General features: G+C 39.4%; 1 protein-coding gene across 1 annotated transcript in view; it reads right to left on the bottom strand.

The window, feature by feature from the left end:
* Stat4 (signal transducer and activator of transcription 4) overlaps positions 1-605 on the bottom strand; it is a 94,669-nt gene extending 94,064 nt beyond the window's left edge. The window contains exon 1 of the mRNA XM_076865524.1: positions 555-605. The gene's annotated coding sequence lies outside the window, so the exon portion shown is untranslated. The remainder of the gene's footprint in view (positions 1-554) is intronic.
* Positions 606-18,316: the final 17,711 nt, after the last annotated feature.

Here is an 18,316-nt window from a genome sequence, read left to right as displayed (position 1 = left end):
GCTTTGGCTCTCTCGGAGGTAATTCTCCTGTCCCCAACCGTATACATTCCATCTAAAAATTGGGTGCCTGTCTGTTTTCTTGGGACATTCTGTTCCACCTGGGAGCTAGTGGTACTGACTTGATTTTTTAACCGAACCGGAGCTTGCAAAGAAGGTGACTTGCCCTGAAAGGTCGCTCACACTTATCAAAGCCACATTCCCTGGATACCCTAGCTGCAGGCTTTCTTCTGAACCCAGGCATACCAATCTCATGTTAAACATCTCAGCTCTAGACTCTGGCTGGGAAAGTCAAGCAGGACTCCTTCTCTGCACCCTGCGCACACATATCTGCAGCAGCCACACTCTCTTGGAGTCACTGGGCCTTGGTGGGGAAAAGCCAGCCAGAGTGCTTCTGTGAATCTCCCAGTGAGACCCTTCTTTTTATAGTCTCACGTCCTCAGATAAATTAAAAATGAAGCAACTGTCAACAAGTGCAAAGCCGGCTCCTCCAGCATCCTGTATAAGCATTTCCTCCTAGGGAGGGGCCCCACGAAGATAAGGTTTGCCCTGCTTACCTGGCGTGCTCCAGGCCCAGGTCCCGAGCAATGCTCAAGTCCAAGGTCGGAATCGCCCTTCACAGTCCCCAGGACACAACCACTGACGCCATCATCAATAGGGGATTTGCATTTCTCCACCCACTTGAGGCTTTCCTGTGCGTCAGTGTTTGAGTCTCTGGGACTTTACTTGGGTTAGTTCCCACCCACTCTCTCTTCTAGAAATGCTAAAAAGCGAAAGAATCGGGTTAAAACCCCTTTGAGGGACACTGTCTCCCCTCTCATCCTTCCCAGCTACCCCTGTGGGGTGCCAGAAGTTTCAAGGTGGAGACTACACACTCATTCACTCATTCCCTCCTTTCCTCCAGTGGTTTCTTCAGACAGTCCAAGATTCTCTGCAAACTTACCTGGAGCCCAACTCCTTGGCTCGCTATCTTCCCAGTATCAGACTCCACTCACCCAGGTGAGCCAGCCCTTGGGATGGAACCGATAAGTAGCCAGGATCAACACACCAAACACATAAACCTCACTGAACTAAAATTCCAGCAGAGTCTGCTTAGTTGGAGGAGGTCAGCCTCACCCAGAGGTTTGGGCCAACTCCTGTTTAGGTCACCCGTGTCTACCCTCACTGGACAGCATCCTCTTACTCTCCCTGAGTAGCCCTGCACTTGGTAGCTACAGTGTGTTCTTCTCCCTTTGTGACATGAGCTGTTCTAGAATCACAGAGCTGGAGGGAGCCTTGGTTCCATCTGATTCTAAATCCTGTTTCATATCTGAGAGACTTAGGGCCAGAGTGACCCAAGTTACTCAATAAGTGAACTCCTGAGCCCCAGATAAGACTCTAAATGTTTTCACTCACATGTCAGTGTTCATCCTCTTAAAATTAAATATTAACCCCTTGACATATGAGAATTCTATAAATGTTCAATAAAAACAAGAGCAAAGGAAGATAAACAGACCAAAAGAAAGGTAGAAAGCACATGTCTAGATAAGAGCAAAAGTCTTGCTTCACCCTCCCTGTGACCAGCCATCATACAGGTATGCCCTCTGGATTGTCCTCCTCTCTCAGGTGACGTTGTGAACATGTGCTTAACTCCCCCTCCCCTAAAGGTCAATTGACCCTGAACTTGGCTTTCCATACCACTCTGAATTTACTGCTCAGGTCAGTCTGGTCCTGGCTGCTTGCCTACTGACCAGTTTCCAGGAGTTTGTATTGCTCTTGTCGCCACAGGAAGAGAATTCCTAATTCAGGTATTCCAGAAGCTGTTGGGTGAAGTCTCATTATCTTTTGGGGAAGTTACTGTCCTGGGCAGGGAGGGGAAAGTCCAATTCAAGGAACTCAAAGTTTAATTCAGTTTGGCCCAACCTGTTCAGGAAACTTTTCTCTGTCACAGGAGCCCCTAATGCAACCCAGACCAGTCAACTCTGCTGCCTGTCATCTCACTAATGAGTCTCCCTTCAACTGGAATTCCTCCCACAATGTGCCCACTTATTGAAATCCTGCCCTTGGTGAAGACTTCACTGAAGGCTCAAATCCATAGCAACTTTTCCCTGTTCTGAATTCCTTTCATACTTCTTGCCCAAACCAGTGCTGTTCAAGAGAAATAAAATGCAAACCAAATGTATGATTTTTAATTTTCTAAAAGCCACATTAAAATCGGAAAAAAAAGGACAGGTAAAATTAATCTTAATACAATGAATAAATCAATATATACAAGAACATTAACATTTGAGCATATAATGAATATAAAAATCATTAATGATATACTTACATTCTTTATTTCATACTAAGTTTCTGAAGTCTGGTGTGTGTGTGAAGCATTTTTGGTGTGTATGTGACACATTGCACTGTGGACTAGCTACTTTTCAAGTGCTTTGAAGTCACATGTGGTTAGTGGCTGCCATATTGGACAGCACAGATCTAGACCACTCCTTTGGTAATTTTCCCTTCCTGCCTGGTAGTATTAGTCACATTGGTTTTTCATGTCCTTAACATCATTTCATTTAATGGTTGCGTGCCTATAATACAAGGCAGAGGATTTGTTCTCTTTTTTCCTTAAGGGCCTCACATTGGGACTCCCCCAGCTATTTTCAAACTGGTCTCAAGACACCTTCATATTTTTAAAAAATTGTTGACAACTCCTCCAAATTTTTGTGTATTTCTGTCCTGCATGAAATTTTTATTCACTCTATAAAAGCTTAAATCTGAGAAATATTTGACTAGTTATTCATTTCAAATTACAATACTATGCCTATCATATATTAAAATAAACATGATTTATTTTAAAAGTATGTCTTCCAACACACAAAAAATTACAACAGTGGCATTGATTTACATTTTTAAAAATCCTTTAATATGACTTGAGAGAACACAGCTGGATTTTCATGTCTGCCTCTGTATTTAATCTGTTGTAAAATAATGCTCTGGTTGAAATGTTTGAGAAAACTCCAGACTGATACAACTATGGAGTTGGAAAAGAAAAGAATATTACAGTGGCCTTTTCAGATAATGTAGTTATTATTCTTTGATATCAGATACACTCAAATTCAACAATTGCTATTTTCTTAAGTGTTGCCTGCATTGTGGAATTTGAAACCTTATCAATAAACTTTATGCATACAGTTACATTAAAATCTATTGGTGTTTCTTGTATTTTGAGTGGAACTTTTGTCCACATATGGCTTTGTGGCACATTGGTCATTTGGAAAATATTGGTCCACTGAATTGTCCACATTTTCTAAGTGCTGTCACATCTCATCCTGCAAGAGCGGAAATTCACATTAGTGATATCACCACTGATCTCATTAGAAAAGCATTGTAAATATTGGGAAGCTGTCAAGTTCATGGTGATGAATACAGGTTTTCTGAGTTCTAATTTTTACTTGAAAGGTCTAATTTTAGGGGAGGGGAGGGGTTGGGGAGATAGGAAGGATAGTAGAATGAAACAGACATTGTGAATGCAGGACCAATGTGATTCTGCAACCGGTATACTCAGAAAAATGAGATATTATATCCCATCTGATTCAAATGTAAAAAAAAAGAAAAAAGAAAAAAGAAAGCTCTAATTTTATTATTGGTAACATATAATGCTGGTTCTCCTTAAAGGAATAGGCTCACTGGCAACTCAGATGATCACACAGTGTTTTTTTCCTTGAGGTGCCACATACCATGATCATGTGTACTTTCTTTTTCATCACACAGAATATTAAAAAGCATGTACTCAAGGTCTGAGGTTTAGTGAAAATGATCTTTTTTTTTTTTACCAGTTCACCAACAATGTTTTGAAGTCAAACTGGCATTTTAAAAAATTTAAGTATGTGATGGTAGAGAGTAATAAAACTAGTCTAATTTGGTGTTACTGCCTTGCTTCATGAGAAGCCATCAATGATTTAACACCATTTTTTTAGTACTACTGGTGGAAATATCAATAGAGTAAAAAGACAAAGTCTTATTAGTATTATTATAAAAAATTTAACCTTTCAGATCTCCCCACAAAGATCTTGAGGACCACTCACAGGGATCTGCATATAACAGAACCTCTGCTCTGTTCAACGTATGCCATCCACTGAGGTTTACCCAGAGATGGATGTCACGAAGGAATCTCTGCCCAAGAAGACCACGCTTTGTCTTGGTTGAAGCATCTACTTTGAACCTCTGTCCTTCTATTTCGTGAACTCAGCCAGATTTCTATGCTTCTCTTTCTTAGAGTCAACTCTGAAGACCTAAGACCTAAATTTCTTGGCCCTACACTGGTCCTCATCAACCAGACCCTGAGTCAAAGACAAAATGGTCCAAAGCAAAACAAACCAACCCATTGACCAAGTATTAAAATGAATTCCCTGCAAAGTTTCCCTAACTCAAAGTCCCCCACAGATTGTTCTCTTACCTATAAAATAGTCCCCAATTCCCTTGATTATAAATCCTGTGCCTAATTTTTTTGTTGTCATGTCTTAAGAGAAATTCCAGATTATGAACTTCCAAAAAAGCAGATTCTAGCTCTGGTGTGACAATTTCTAACTGTACAAGGTTGGATAAGTTATCTAATTCCCAGCCCAATTGAATTCCCAGCCCATAAAGATGGGGATATTATATACTACATAAAATTTCTGGGATGATCCAAAGATCTCAGGTAAGTAATGAGAGAAGGTAAAATACTCAATCAGTAGTAGCTGTTAGTAATAATAATAATCAAGTTGTGAGAAATTTTGGAGGTTACAAGCTTAACCCTCCACACCTTTTCTTCCCTTCCCTGCTCATTGTACAGAGGGACAAGTGGTGATGAAGAGTTCCGGAGAGGGAGGCGGGATCACACTCAAGTAAGTAGCTGCGTGGATTCCAAGGCAGTTCTTCTGACTGCGCTTCCTATGATGCCCGCCAAGCAGATCTGCTGGTGTTGGAAGCAGAGAGAGAAAGGACAAGATGTGGCTCTCACTGTCAATGAGAGAAGTAAGCCAGCTTCACTTTCTCCCAGCTCTTACACAAAGTGTACAGACATTTGTTGGTTTTTGTTTGTGGGGAAGAACCTCTCCCCTTTCCAGATGTCCTGGGGAAACCCAGCGAATTGCACCTGGATGCTGGACAGACAGAAGAAGTTCACACATAAAGAGACACTGAATTCCCCAGGAGTATGTGGCGGTACCAAATGAATGGTACAGCCAAGACTACTGGGACAGGACAGTCTGGGGTGGGTCAATAAGCTCATCTGTGTTCAGATTGCTGAGGCTCCTTCAGAGCAGGGACAGTGTCTTGTACAGAAGGTTTAGGTTCCCAGTTTCCTCCAGGCTAGTTCCCCATGTCTGTGCTCCCTCTACTGCCACCTACAAAACACTGCATTCTTTCAAATAATAGCTATGACACTTCTGGGCTCTGCTCAAAGACAGACTTGTGCTGAAAACTTGACAGTCATTGATTTATGGTATCCTCACAGCACTCTGTAGGATTAAGTATTGTTGTTTTCTCCAATAGACAGATAGGAGACGGAGGTTTAGTGAGTTTAATGAGGCTAAACATGCATAACGGGTGGATTCAGGATTCAAACTCAAGACTGACTCCAGAAGCAATGCTTTACTAAATATCATATCTGCTCTTATAAGAAAAGCAATAAATTTCTCAGGGAGATTTGGAAGAGGTGAGTTTAATAATTAAAACATAATTTCCAAGATAGAGACTCCCTGCATAGCTTATTGTTTAGACATGATGCATATACTCCAATTCTCCAGCTTGTTTTTTGTTGTAGGGACAGTTGGGCGTGCATTTAAAAGTTCTCAACATATCATGTCACGTTGTCAACAGAGTTTCAAAACATTTGGCAAGTTATGTGGCTCTATAGCATCTGTTTATACTGTTCCAGAAGGAGACGGTTTCTGCTGAGCCACAAATTAGAAAACAGGATTGGAATTTGAATTAAGACAATTCCCCCCCAATTTTGTTTGATCAGCTAAACAGCCCTTAACTGACTTATTAAATTTTATGTATTTATTCATATGTTACTCTTTTTCAGAACTGAATATTTAGAGGGTCAACACTGAATGATATTTTCCTTCATGTGTCAGTGTCCAGATTAGTGCCTGGCATACAGCAGGTGTTCCATAAATGTTTACTGGACAGATGGAAGAACTGATGGAGCATTGTATTATCACAGTCTGTTCTCCCTGGGGAAGGTTTTTAGTGGCTTGCCTTGTCCAGGTCCTTTATCCCCAACAACACTATCACTCTCTTTGATAATTATATCTTACATTTATACGTTTATAAGTAACTAGGCAAAATTGATAGAATTATTACTGACATCAACTGTATCCAAACACTAAGTTAAGGAGAATAGAGGTTATCGTTTAATTTCTCTCTCTCTCTCTCCCCCCCGCCCATATTTTTTTTCTCTCCCTCATTTTCTCTCTTCCTATCTAATATATTTTGGGAAGATAACTACTTAACTACTAAGAAAAAATATCCTGATTAAGTAGCTTATGACATTAGGAGAAGGTAGAAGAAGGAGAAGAACTAAAGGACTTTGTTTAAAGGCTTAAATAGAAAATTTGGGAGTGAAAAATTGGAGAGAAAAGAGGAAAGGGAAGGGAAGAAGAAAAGTAGGGAGAAAAGGAGACAGAAAAGAGAGTGACATGAAATTTGTATTTAAAAAGAGGGTTTTATACTCCATGTATGTATAATATGTCAAAATACATTCTACTTTCATGTATAACTAAAAAGAACAAATAAAAAATTTAAAAACAAAAATAAAATAAAATAAAAAGGGGAGGAGCCAATGAAAATTTTCTGGTGATGTCTAATGTCCGATGTCTAGTGATCCATATCAAGATATTTATGTCTCCCCTGGCTTCATGAATGCCAATGTTGCGTGTGTGTGTGTGTGTGTGTGTGTGTGTGTGTGTGGTATTAAGAAAAAAATGAAATAAAGAAATATGTTTTTTAAAGTGTCATCTTTTCATGTATTAGGTCTTTGATTTCTTACATCAGTAAACACATGCTGTACATATTTTTTAGATTAATACTGAATTACTTCCTCTCACCCTCTGGTGCAATTACAAAAGATATTGTTAGAAATTCTAAGCTCCAGTTGTTTATTGCAATTAACTTCTGTACACTGATATTGTATTATCTTCCCCAACTCTTCCATTAGTCCCAGAAATTTCTTTTGAATTGTTCACATACACAATCATGTTTTCAGTGAATAAAGATCTCTTATTTCTTCCTTTCTAGTCTGTACACCTTCTCTTTTTCTTACCTTATTGCACTAGCTAGGATTTCCCATGCAGTGTTGAATAGGAGTGACAAGAGAAGACATCCTTGCCTTGTTCCTGACCTTGGAGGAAAGGATTCAGTCTCTCACCACTAAGTATAACATTAGCTTCAAGCTTTTTGTATATGTCTTTTATTAGGTTAAGAAAGTTTGCTTTCATTACTGCTTTTTGAGTTCTTATCATGAATGAATGAATGTGGAATTTTGTAAAAAAAAAATTAGCATCTGTCAATATAGCCAAATTTTTTTCTGTCTTAGTCTGTAAATATAATGAATCACATTGATTTTCAACAGTTAAACTGGTCTTGCATTCCTAGACTAAACTGCACTTGGTTGTGAGTTATTATTCTTTGTACCTGTTGCCAGATTTAATTTGCTATTTTTTAAAAAGGAGTTTGTTATCTATTTTCATAAGAGATGTTCATATGTAGTTTTTCTTTCTTGTAAGTCTGTGACTTTGTTATAAGGATAATGCTGGTCTCAGAATAAGTTGGGAAGTTATTGTCTGCTTCAATATCCTGAAAGAAATTGTGTAGAACTGGTGCTATTTCTTCCTTAAATGTTTGAAAGAATTCACCAGCAGAGCCATGTGTCTGGGAATTTGGGAGGGAAATTTTAAACTACAAATTTGTTTTTTAAATTGCATATAAGGATATTTAGATTATCTGCTTTCTCTTGAGTGAGCTTCAATAGTTTGTCTTTCAAAGTATTTATCCATTTCACCTAAGATGTTATTGTAGGCATTAAATTACTTTTAATTTTCTAAGATTTGTAAAATTTGTAATACTGTCACCTCTTTCACTTCTGACTTTGGTAATTAATGTCTTTTTTTCCCCCCAGAACAATCTGACTAGAAGTGAGAAGTGGATATTTGAAGTGGATTTCTTGTAAGTAGTATGTGTAATTGGATCTTGCTTTTTTGTCCAATTTGACAACTTTTTTTCAATCCTCATACTCTGGTATGAGGATTAAACCCTGGGGTGCTCTACCACTGAGTAACATCCCCAGAATATTTTTGTTTTTTTGAGACAAGATTTTGCGAAGTTGTGACCCTCAACCTCCTGCCCCAGCCTCCCTAGTAGCCAGCTGAGATTACTGGTGTGCACCTCCGTGCCCAGCTCTCGGTTTGACCATTTCTGCCTTCATCCTATATTATGAGATTTCTCCACTCTGGATGTTGTGAATGTAAACTCTGCCCAGCCTTGTGTGAGCTTCAGAAATTGCTCCACCTGCTCCTTTGAAATGCTCTGCCCTTCCCCAGCTTTAGGTAGCTGCTTCCACACATGCCCCCATCAGTGCTCAGCCGAAGAGCCAACAGGCTTGCAGTCTCCTTTCTGGTATTCTGCCCTGGGAATTCCAGCCAGCTTGGTCCCCCACATTCTCAACTGTGTCTCCTCAGCTCTGAGAGATTTCCAGGCTGTGTTTGGGTTCCCTCTTTCTGTGCTGAAGTTTGGAAATTTTCTGGAAAGCTAGGGCAATCACAGTGAGTGTCTCGTTTGATCACTTCTCTCAGGGATCATTCTCTTGCACTGCCTGTTTGCCAATCTCTGAAATTTTCATGTTTTGTGTGTCCAGTTGCTTAAGACAAGAAAGTAGATCCACCTCTGGAATGCTTGCCAGAGTCAGCAAAACAAAACAAGACTCAAAGTTAAATTTGAACATCAGATCAATAATGAATTTTTTTTTTACTATACATAGGATCTGTATTTATAGTATATGTCTGAAATTCAACTTTTAAAAAATTTTGTTCTAATTAGTTATACATGCCAGCAGAATGCATTTTGATTCATTGTATACAAATGGAGCACAACTTTTCATTTATCTAGTTGTACACGATGTAGCATTGCACCACTTATACAATCATATATATACTTAGGGTAATGATGTCTGTTTCATTCCACCATCTTTCCTACCCGTATGCTCCCTCCCCTCCTTCACTCCCTTCTGCCCAATCCAAAAGTCCTCCATTCTTTCCTCCCACCACCCCATTATGGATCAGCATTCCACATATCAGTAGAAACATTTGGCCTTTGGTTTTTTGGAATTGGCTTGTTTCACTTATCATGATATTCTCCAACTCCATCCATTTACCTGCAAATGCCATAATTTTATTCTCTTTTAAATCTGAATAATATTTCAATATATATATATATATATATATATATATATATATCATAGTTTCTTTATCAATTCATCTATTGAAGGGCATCTAGACAAAAGCACCAAAAACATACGTTGGAGAAAAGATAGCCTCTTCAACAAATGGTGCTGGGAAAACTGAAAACCCACATGCAGCAAAACAAAATTAAACGCCTATCTCTTACCATGCATAAAACTCAAAGTGGATCAAGGACCTAGGAATTAGAAGAGAGACCTTGTGCTTAACAGAAGAAAAAAAAAGTAGGCCCAAATCTTCATCATGTTGGATTATGACCTGTCTTTCTTAACAAGATTCTAAAAGTGAAATCCAACTTTAAATAGGCTTCTTAGATTTGATCTGCAATCCTAATCCTTGCTCATTCATTATGAATAAAAGAAAGCAGAACTACCCCAAGACGCTTAGGTGCTGGAACAGTATACTTGTTTGGCCATCCATTCAATGCAGTATGAAATATTTACTGAGTCCCTACATCAGTCTCATTACAAGAGGATGATTTAGGGTTGAACTGGCAAAGAAGCATATAAGCATACAAAGCCAACAAGTTGCTCAGATGAATGACAATGCCAAGAATAAATGCCTCAGAAATTCAGAAGATGCACTGTAGTCAGGAAAAGCCAGGAGATAAGTTGAACCACAGCAACATCCAAAAGTGAAGGTTAGAAGAACTGTTCTTACATGCGGGGGGGTGGGGGTGGGGGTGACAGTGGGTTCCACCTGCTGAAAGAAAGTGAGGCTCTGATGAAAGACTAAACTTGGTATCTGTCCAGACAGTGAGAAAAAGAGCCTGAATACAAGGTGTTGAGGAGGATCATTGAACAAGTTTTGTAGGTAACCAAGAACTCTGAGAATGCTTGCTGGGTGTGTTCTCTGAGCGACAATAACTAGTCCAGGGAAAGAATGGAGGCTGAAATTCATGCTGGGTTCCAAATTTTAAGCTGTAAGTCTTGGTCAGGGCTGTATCCAATAGAGAAAGGGGTTTTCCCAGTGCTAAGTTTCCTTCTGGGTCATAGAGTCTTCTTTCTGAGTAGTCACGGTATGATTGCTTCTGAAACTGACCGGGCTTCTGTCAGCTCTGAGCCATGAGCCTTTCTGTACCGGGCTATTGTGAAATTTGGATGAAATTTGGTTTTAATGGTTGGAGGGAGCAAAGTTGGTGACAGTGAGATGGAAGCCAAAAGGGTTCAGATGAATATTTTGATGGAACTATTTCCAAATTCAGCATAGCATCCTGTGGTCTGAATATCAACAGAAAGTTGTTCGATGAACAGTGGCCTCTAGATCAAGCACTGTGGATTCAAAAGTCCTCCTGAGAGTTAGGAGGGTGATGGGGTCAGTGGAGAATCTAATAGGCAGCTATAAATCCGAACTTTTAAAGAAAAATGCCTGAATTTCAATTGTTAACATAATTCAAAAACACGTAAACACACACATCAAAATATAGTGTACACTTGTACTATATGAACCAAATAATACATCTCTGTGAGGGTCATTGATGCCAATTTTCCTTCTCATTGTAAGTAGGATTTCACAGTCTACCGACTCTACGTACTATCTCTCCTATCTACTAGGGATTCTTGAAAGAGGGAAAGAGGGAAAAAGAGGAGAATCAAGCCAAATATTGCCCCTTATAGCAAGAAGGGTGAATATAAATGCTTTGGAGGACAGAAACTGAAATAGCTACCTTCCTCCCTCTTATCACTCATTGGTCTGATGATTTAAAGGAATGAGGCAACACAGTGCAGACTTAACTGGTTGGGACAATAGTTTTGGGCTTAGTTTTATCATCAAAATTTCAAACAGGATCTTTATCTCTGAAGACAGTGAAGAATATTGTAACCAATGTAACCAATCTTCACAGAGAAAGGCTTTACCTGGTCATTACCAACTTGGAATTCCTTGCTACAAGAAATCCCCCCAAAAAATAACCACCTGGAACTCAGACTAAAATTGTGGAAATCCTCCACGAGAAGGGTATAGCATTCTTTCTTCTTTGTGGGAAATGGCCAATTGCTGTGCAATCCAAGAACAAACTAAAAGAAACTGAACTCAATTAAATCGAATGCTGTCACAGAAGACAAACTTATGTCTATAGCTTTCTTGGGTGTTAAAATAATGAATTATCTCTTAAAAATTAAGGTTGATGTCTTCTCTATATATAATTTCTCTAGAATTGTTGATTTTGCAGAGTCAGATCATCACTGAGGAACTGGCATGAACAATGTCTTTTTTCTACTTAGCTACTGCCTTCCATTGATTTTTCCATGTGGACTCTCAAGTTTTTTATTTTATATTCTAGCTTGAAGAAATGTGGAATATTTTAATGCACAGTTGAAGAACATGTTTTTAAACAGAAAAGTGCCATTTTAGAACCAGTCAGTTCTATAACATAAATCATCAATGAGTTGATTTCTTTTCCTTTGCCAGTTCCAATGGCAAGAACACTAAACAAGCACCAGAGGGCGCCATTCTCCCATGAAAACCAACTCACAAAGCAACTGGAGATGGAGGCTTCTTTTGTGTTTATACAGAAGTTCCTTTCACATTTAATTCCTTTTGCATTTAAACAAGGTGAGTATTATTCTCTAGCCTTTTGTCACCTGTGACTGTATAATGGCTTGTCCCTGGGACATTACAGGCTTTACAGGTATTAACAAACTAAACCCCAACTAAACCAACTTGCTCTATGGCTATGGCAAATGTATTGATTGTTGTGCACACAGGCATGCAGGTAGGAGGGAGAACAGAGGAATGTGAACAATAATGCTTATGTCAAGGGTTGTGAGGGTTTGTCCTTGGCTTTGTTTAACCTGCATACCTGAATGGTGACATTGGTCAGATTCTTACCTAGGAGAGACCTGAGCCAGGTATTCAGTTGATTTGGATAAAATCTTTGTGTCTGAGAAATTTAGGTATGTCAAGCTTACACAGGGTGGTGATGTCAAATATAGTTCAGGGGTCTCTTGTCTGTCTATATTATCCACCAAACTACTCTCCTGAAAAATACACCATCTAAATAAGATAGTGAATTTGCATAGCAAAGGCCCCCAGATAGCTAACTGCTACTTTTGAGTCCTTTCTTTATGGAGATTCTAGTGTCACCATTACTTGTCTATTGACTGGTTTTTATACAAAACTGTCTTTAATACTCCATTTCAAGTCTAATATAAAGGTATTCGTTTCCTCACTGCTCCAGGGATAGAAAAATCCACAAGGAAATCATATAGGCCTTAGTCATTTTTACAAAGTATTTCTAGGTATATAAAAAGTATATTAATAGAAACCAGTGATACTAAGATCCATAATAATGTACCAAAGAGCCCTGTGTTCAGGCTCTTTTTAGAGGGCATTCAGCCTGCAGATTCTCTCAAGGTGGAGAAGCATGTCATGTCTGGCCCTGTCAGAAGCACCCAGTTAATCAGTGGGAATGTGAAACTGACATAACTGACTGAACAGTGGTAACTTGCACTGTGAGTGAATAACCCTCTGGCTGTGCTCTGCAATACGCGGCCCCTTTGTAAACAAGATGTCTGGCTTAACTGGGAGAGCCACCAGAAATATTTAAACTAAAACAGAAACTGATATCACAGGGGCAGGCTGTGCTCCCTGGGTTTTTATTTCTAACTTCCTATACCATTCCCAGAAAATTCCACTGGATACTGCTTAATAATTTTAACAATGGGTTATGACACAGAGGTTGACAATGGGGGAAACAATGAGGTCATCCAGTCAACTGATTGTGCAAAGGCAGAATCTCCAGGTGGGGAACCTCACACTCCACACAGGCAAAGTGCCAAGCGGGGGGAACTACACTGACTCCACCATCTTCTCTAGCAACACCAAGAGCACCAAATCTGTTTTAGTTGGCTGTACTCAGGCCCTACTTAATTCCTTAAACACAAGCCTTCAGCACAGGGCTGCTCTTTGCTTTGGAGATAATCAGCAGACTAGATGCTATCCGGTAGAAGGTAATTACCTCTTGTAAAGGATGCCTGCACAAAACTCAAGGTCAGGTTACCTCTGAGAATGTCATCAAGAGACAAGGCCAGTGATGGGTTTGGGGGGGGGGTCCTAGAAAGTCCTGTCCAGGGAGTCCTCTCCCCTGCTGTGTACCTGTGTACTGTATTGAGTAAGCTGTGGCTCAGAAAGGGCTATTGTTTCAGGTGTATTTACTTTCCTGATGGAGTTTACTCAATAGCACAGCTGGAACTTTTTGTTCTCACCCCCAGGCTTTGGTCTTTGTAATAACTGAAGAGCCTCCCTTGTTCCTGGATATATGTTCTCGCATTTAAATTATGGTTGGTTCAAATTCTGAACGAGGATTTTATAATATATATAGACAGGAAAACTAGTACTCTCTAGAATGGCTGCCAGATTCCCACTTTGCTTTGAGTTTTGTTGTCAAGCACACAGAAGTCTCAGTCTGGAGACACGTGTTCCTTAGATGTGACCCATGCTTTGGATTCCTGGCGGGACCCTGATGATCCTTCAGGGCACTCAATCTCTCTGACTCACTCTTTTTTGGAGTTGGGGGAGGTAAGGACCACTTAAGCCTGGAGCTCTCAGTGGTCTCTTCCCATGTGCAGGGAAGATGCTATTGAGTAAAAACAGGTCTCTGGATCTAGTCATATCTAAAGCTTTATATCCCTGGACTTCCTAGTTAACCTAGCAAATGAATACCTTTTTGTTGTTGTTTTCCCCTGAAGCAACCTAGGGTTGCATTTCTGTCACAAGTAACCAGTTATACCCTGATCCATTTGGTATAAAACTGGGAACTCGAAATAAGAACCCAGAGCCTCGGAAAGAGTCTGACAGCAGGTTGTTTATAAAGACGCTATTCAAACTTAGGAGTATGACTTACTTCCCAAAGTACTTGCTGAATTGGTTGAAGTTTTTGCAGGATTACATCTGTTATTCTTTAACATTTCATGGAGGATTGAGGAAGTACCAGCACCCTAGGAAAAGAGCCAACACAAAATGTTTGTGTAATTAAAGGGAAAAGGGGTTACTGCAAAAATTAAGGACCCGTTAGCTCAACTTTTAGAGCAGGGAGAAAAAATTGCCACAGTGAATGAGTAATGTGTACAGAATAAGATATCAACTTTAGAAAAACTAAATCCGCCCCCCCACGTCAATGCAATATTTTGATTTGTTGACAAATGATAGGTAAATTGCATCTGTGGATCAGGGCTGGGATCATAAGTACCTCAGGGAACCGGGTACACCATCACACCCAAGAAACCATGGCAAGACTGGAATCTGAAGGGAGAAGCAAGTGGGACGGGGATCAGAGCAGGGGATGCACCTAGAACTAAGGGTCTTAAACTAAGGTAACTAAGGTCATCTAACATGTATGCCATTCTGTCTTAAAAATGAACTTTCAAGAGTAGCACTCCTCTGTTCTTCGTGCCTTGATTCACTCATTCACCACTTATTAGATGTTTTACTCTTGCAAGACAGCTGGCACAGAAAAGAGAGAATAAAAATGATGGACAGTTGATTAGATATGTCCTCAACAATGGTGTTGGAAACATTTTAATCATGATCTGATTATTACTGCTTTTTCTATAAAAATTTACTGAAAGAATAATAGTTAAGATGTAACTAAGTCCTGATTATCTTTCCCCCTACTTAATTTTGAAATAAGCTGGCATGAAAATTAAGAGAAAAGGTAATGTCTTCAACAGCCCTTTTAATCACAACTTGGCTTCTTTTTTGCTTTTTTAAGCTTACTTTTTAAAGTATTATTCCAGCCTTGATTGAAAATCCCAGGTCCCTAAAATACTTTCTACTTGGTGCTTTTTACAGTTTCAATATATTGCTGCTAAGCAGTGCCCTGTTCTTTCCAACAAAAAAAGTGCTATATTTTATCTGCAACATTGCTTTTGTCATGGTCAACAAAAAAAGACATAATAAAACATATGGAAAGATTATTTCAGTCTTTTCTTTGTTCACTTCTATTTTCACTTCCCTTATAAATCAGTAAAATGCTATTCTTGAAAGCATGTTTCTACCTCCCTCCCACTTTCAGTGGCTTTCCACTAATGCACATGTTCTTTTGAAAAATAACTCATTAAATAAACTTTATTTGGAGATCTCTCACAATCTACATCTTCACTGAATTCTTGCTTCTTACTTACAAACTTTATATAAACCGTCCACTTTGGATACAGTTTCAGGAGTCACAAAACAATTTCCTTACAGCTATGTACAGGTACCTACAAGGTGAGTCAGTGGGTGGTTTATTTATGCATCTCTTCATTCAGCTAATTATGCAAAACCAACACTGGACAATGACCACAGTAGGTTAAAGCCAGGTAAGAAACCAACTTATGCAAGAAGATACATCCCGGCTTCAAATTTGATCCTAATTGCTGAAAGAGATAAATCATAATATCAAGACAAAGTAGTTTGTTATTCATAGCAGGTGATTTGAAGAAAGGAAGGAAGGCTGGGTGGAGAAGATGAACCTAACAATGTGGTTAGGAGTTTTGATAAAGTCTGGAGAAGACAGGACGTGAGTGAGAGCCGTATGGATAGGGAAACAAAGTCAAGCAGGGCACATTGGCACAAGCAGAAACTTCATATTGGTGAACAAAAGTGGATAAAGTTTTTGGGTAATGGAAGTGCTGTGGTATTTTAAATGCCAGGTTCATGAGTTTGCAGTATTTTTATAGCCCAGTTCTCACCCCTTCACCCTATCTTCATTCTCAGCCTCTCTTACTCTTTTTCAAACTGCTGCCAAAGTAACCCTCCTAAAAGTTAATACATAACTCCAGTGCTGCAGATTTCACAATGGATCTGGGTGGATTTTAGGGGACTGTGACTCCCTAAGCTCACTCGAGTTATGTGTGTCTATTAGAGGATTTGCCGTTGAGCATCAGGACACAAGTTCCCTCTGGCTGAGTTAGGCTAGGAGAGTCACTAGTGGCCCTGCCTGGCCTTGTAGGGAGCTGGATAAACAAGACCCCTCTTTGGTTCAAGCAACAGTCTCAGATAGAAAAGTAAAAGTAGCACCTGACGACCCAACATGCATGGCACTAATTGAATTCCTAGGACACTTACACAATGGAATTCCATGTTATGGGCTCACTGAACTCAAGCTGATCTTCATGTAACTCACCAGTTCACGTTGTAGATGTATTTAATTTTAGCAAAACAATCACAACTGTGTTAAATTTATATTTACAACTTGAATTTTACAGATATTATAGATATTTTAGGAGGCAGGAGGATCTTGAGTTCAAAGCCAGCCTCAGCAAAAACAAGGTGCTAAGCAACTCAATGAGACCCTGTCTCTACATGAAATACAAAATAGGGCCGGGGATATGGCTCAGTGGTCGAGCACCCCTGGGTTCAATCCCTGGTACCAAAAAAAAGAAGAAAAAGAAAAAAGAAAAAAATCTGTGTTGTATATGTTGAAAAGTAGGGAGGTACATGTTCTATCTTTCTCTCTCCCTCTCTATCTCTAGATAGATAGAAAAACAGATACATAGCATTGTCTTAGTTCATCTTAAAATAATCCTTGCAATGAGGAGATGGAAGGTCAGAGGGTTTAAGTAACTTATGAGAGGTCAACCAGCAATTAAATGACAAATTTAGAATTTTAACCCAGTTGCAATTGAGGCCATTTCCTCTGAACATGCAGATTTAGAAGTCACCTTCAAAGATATGAACATGACATTTGTGAAGGACAGTTCTAAGTCACTGAAACAGAAAAGTACAAGGACCTACAACCCCTGTTTCTGGACTACATCACTTCAGACGAAAACTACAAACTATGGTCTTATTAAATCAAAGAGCTATGTTTGGTTGGATGATTTTTTTCAAATCTCTCTCATCTCCTTGACTCTGTGAGCCCTTATCAGATTTCTACTGCTCTGTAAACATTTCAAATTTCAAAAGTTAAATTGAAACAATGAATAATTCTTTCCTGTAAAGAAAGACATTTGTTTATTTATTTATTTGTTTATGGTGGTGCTGAGTATTGAACCCAGGACCTTGAACAAACTCCCTACCACTGAGATACATGCCCAACCCAGGAAATGTATTTTATGGCTAATAGGTCCCTATTTCCCTAAAACATCAAAGGCCAACTTCAAATACCATTCCCCACTGTTGCTCTTTTTTTTTTTCTTTTGTCCACACCTTTTCAAAAATAAATAACAGCAGCAACAAAAATCAACAACATTTGGCCTTGGCCTTCTTGAAGTTGAAGCCAGATCAGTGCTTGGTTTCCTAGCCAAAGTGGGTGAAGCAGCTAGCTGGTTACAAGTCCTTCGGCGTGTGAAAGAACAATGGAGTGGAGAGCTTTGAAATTAAAACCATACGTGTTATGGGAAACGGCTCCAAGTGTTACTTGATTACTAACTAGGCATTCTGCTTCTAACATGATTTGGACAAATACAGGAAACCCTGCAGGCGTGGAAAGAGAAATGCCTTCCTTCCAGGAAGAAAAAGAGCAGCAGCATCCAATGGTTTCTGGACACCATCACAAGCCAAGTCTTTGGGGGGACCTCATTTTTATAACCACACAGGAAGCCCTTTTCTTTCCCAGGACTCCTCTCCAGGCGGAGAAGCTTTGTGTAGAATTCTCCTGATGTAATAAATGTCAGTGCATTCCCAGCTAGGAATTCTATTCTAATCAAATGAAACTGACCTTCCTGCCCCAGCATGTTCTCCTTGTTCATCACTATGATTAATTTTCAAGAGTACAGCAATGTGGTCTCTAAATGAACTGCACAGTCTAGTCCAGATGGCAAATACGGTATACACCTCCGGCACCTTCTCACTCTTAGGAGAGGGGTCATGTGCTAGCTCACCAAAGGGAGGATTTTAAAATAGTGGGTTTACAAATTCACTCTGCATCT

Source organism: Callospermophilus lateralis, chromosome 9, assembly GCF_048772815.1.
Source record: "Callospermophilus lateralis isolate mCalLat2 chromosome 9, mCalLat2.hap1, whole genome shotgun sequence".
NCBI lineage: Eukaryota > Metazoa > Chordata > Mammalia > Rodentia > Sciuridae > Callospermophilus > Callospermophilus lateralis.
This window is presented reverse-complemented; position numbering and strand designations above follow the sequence as displayed.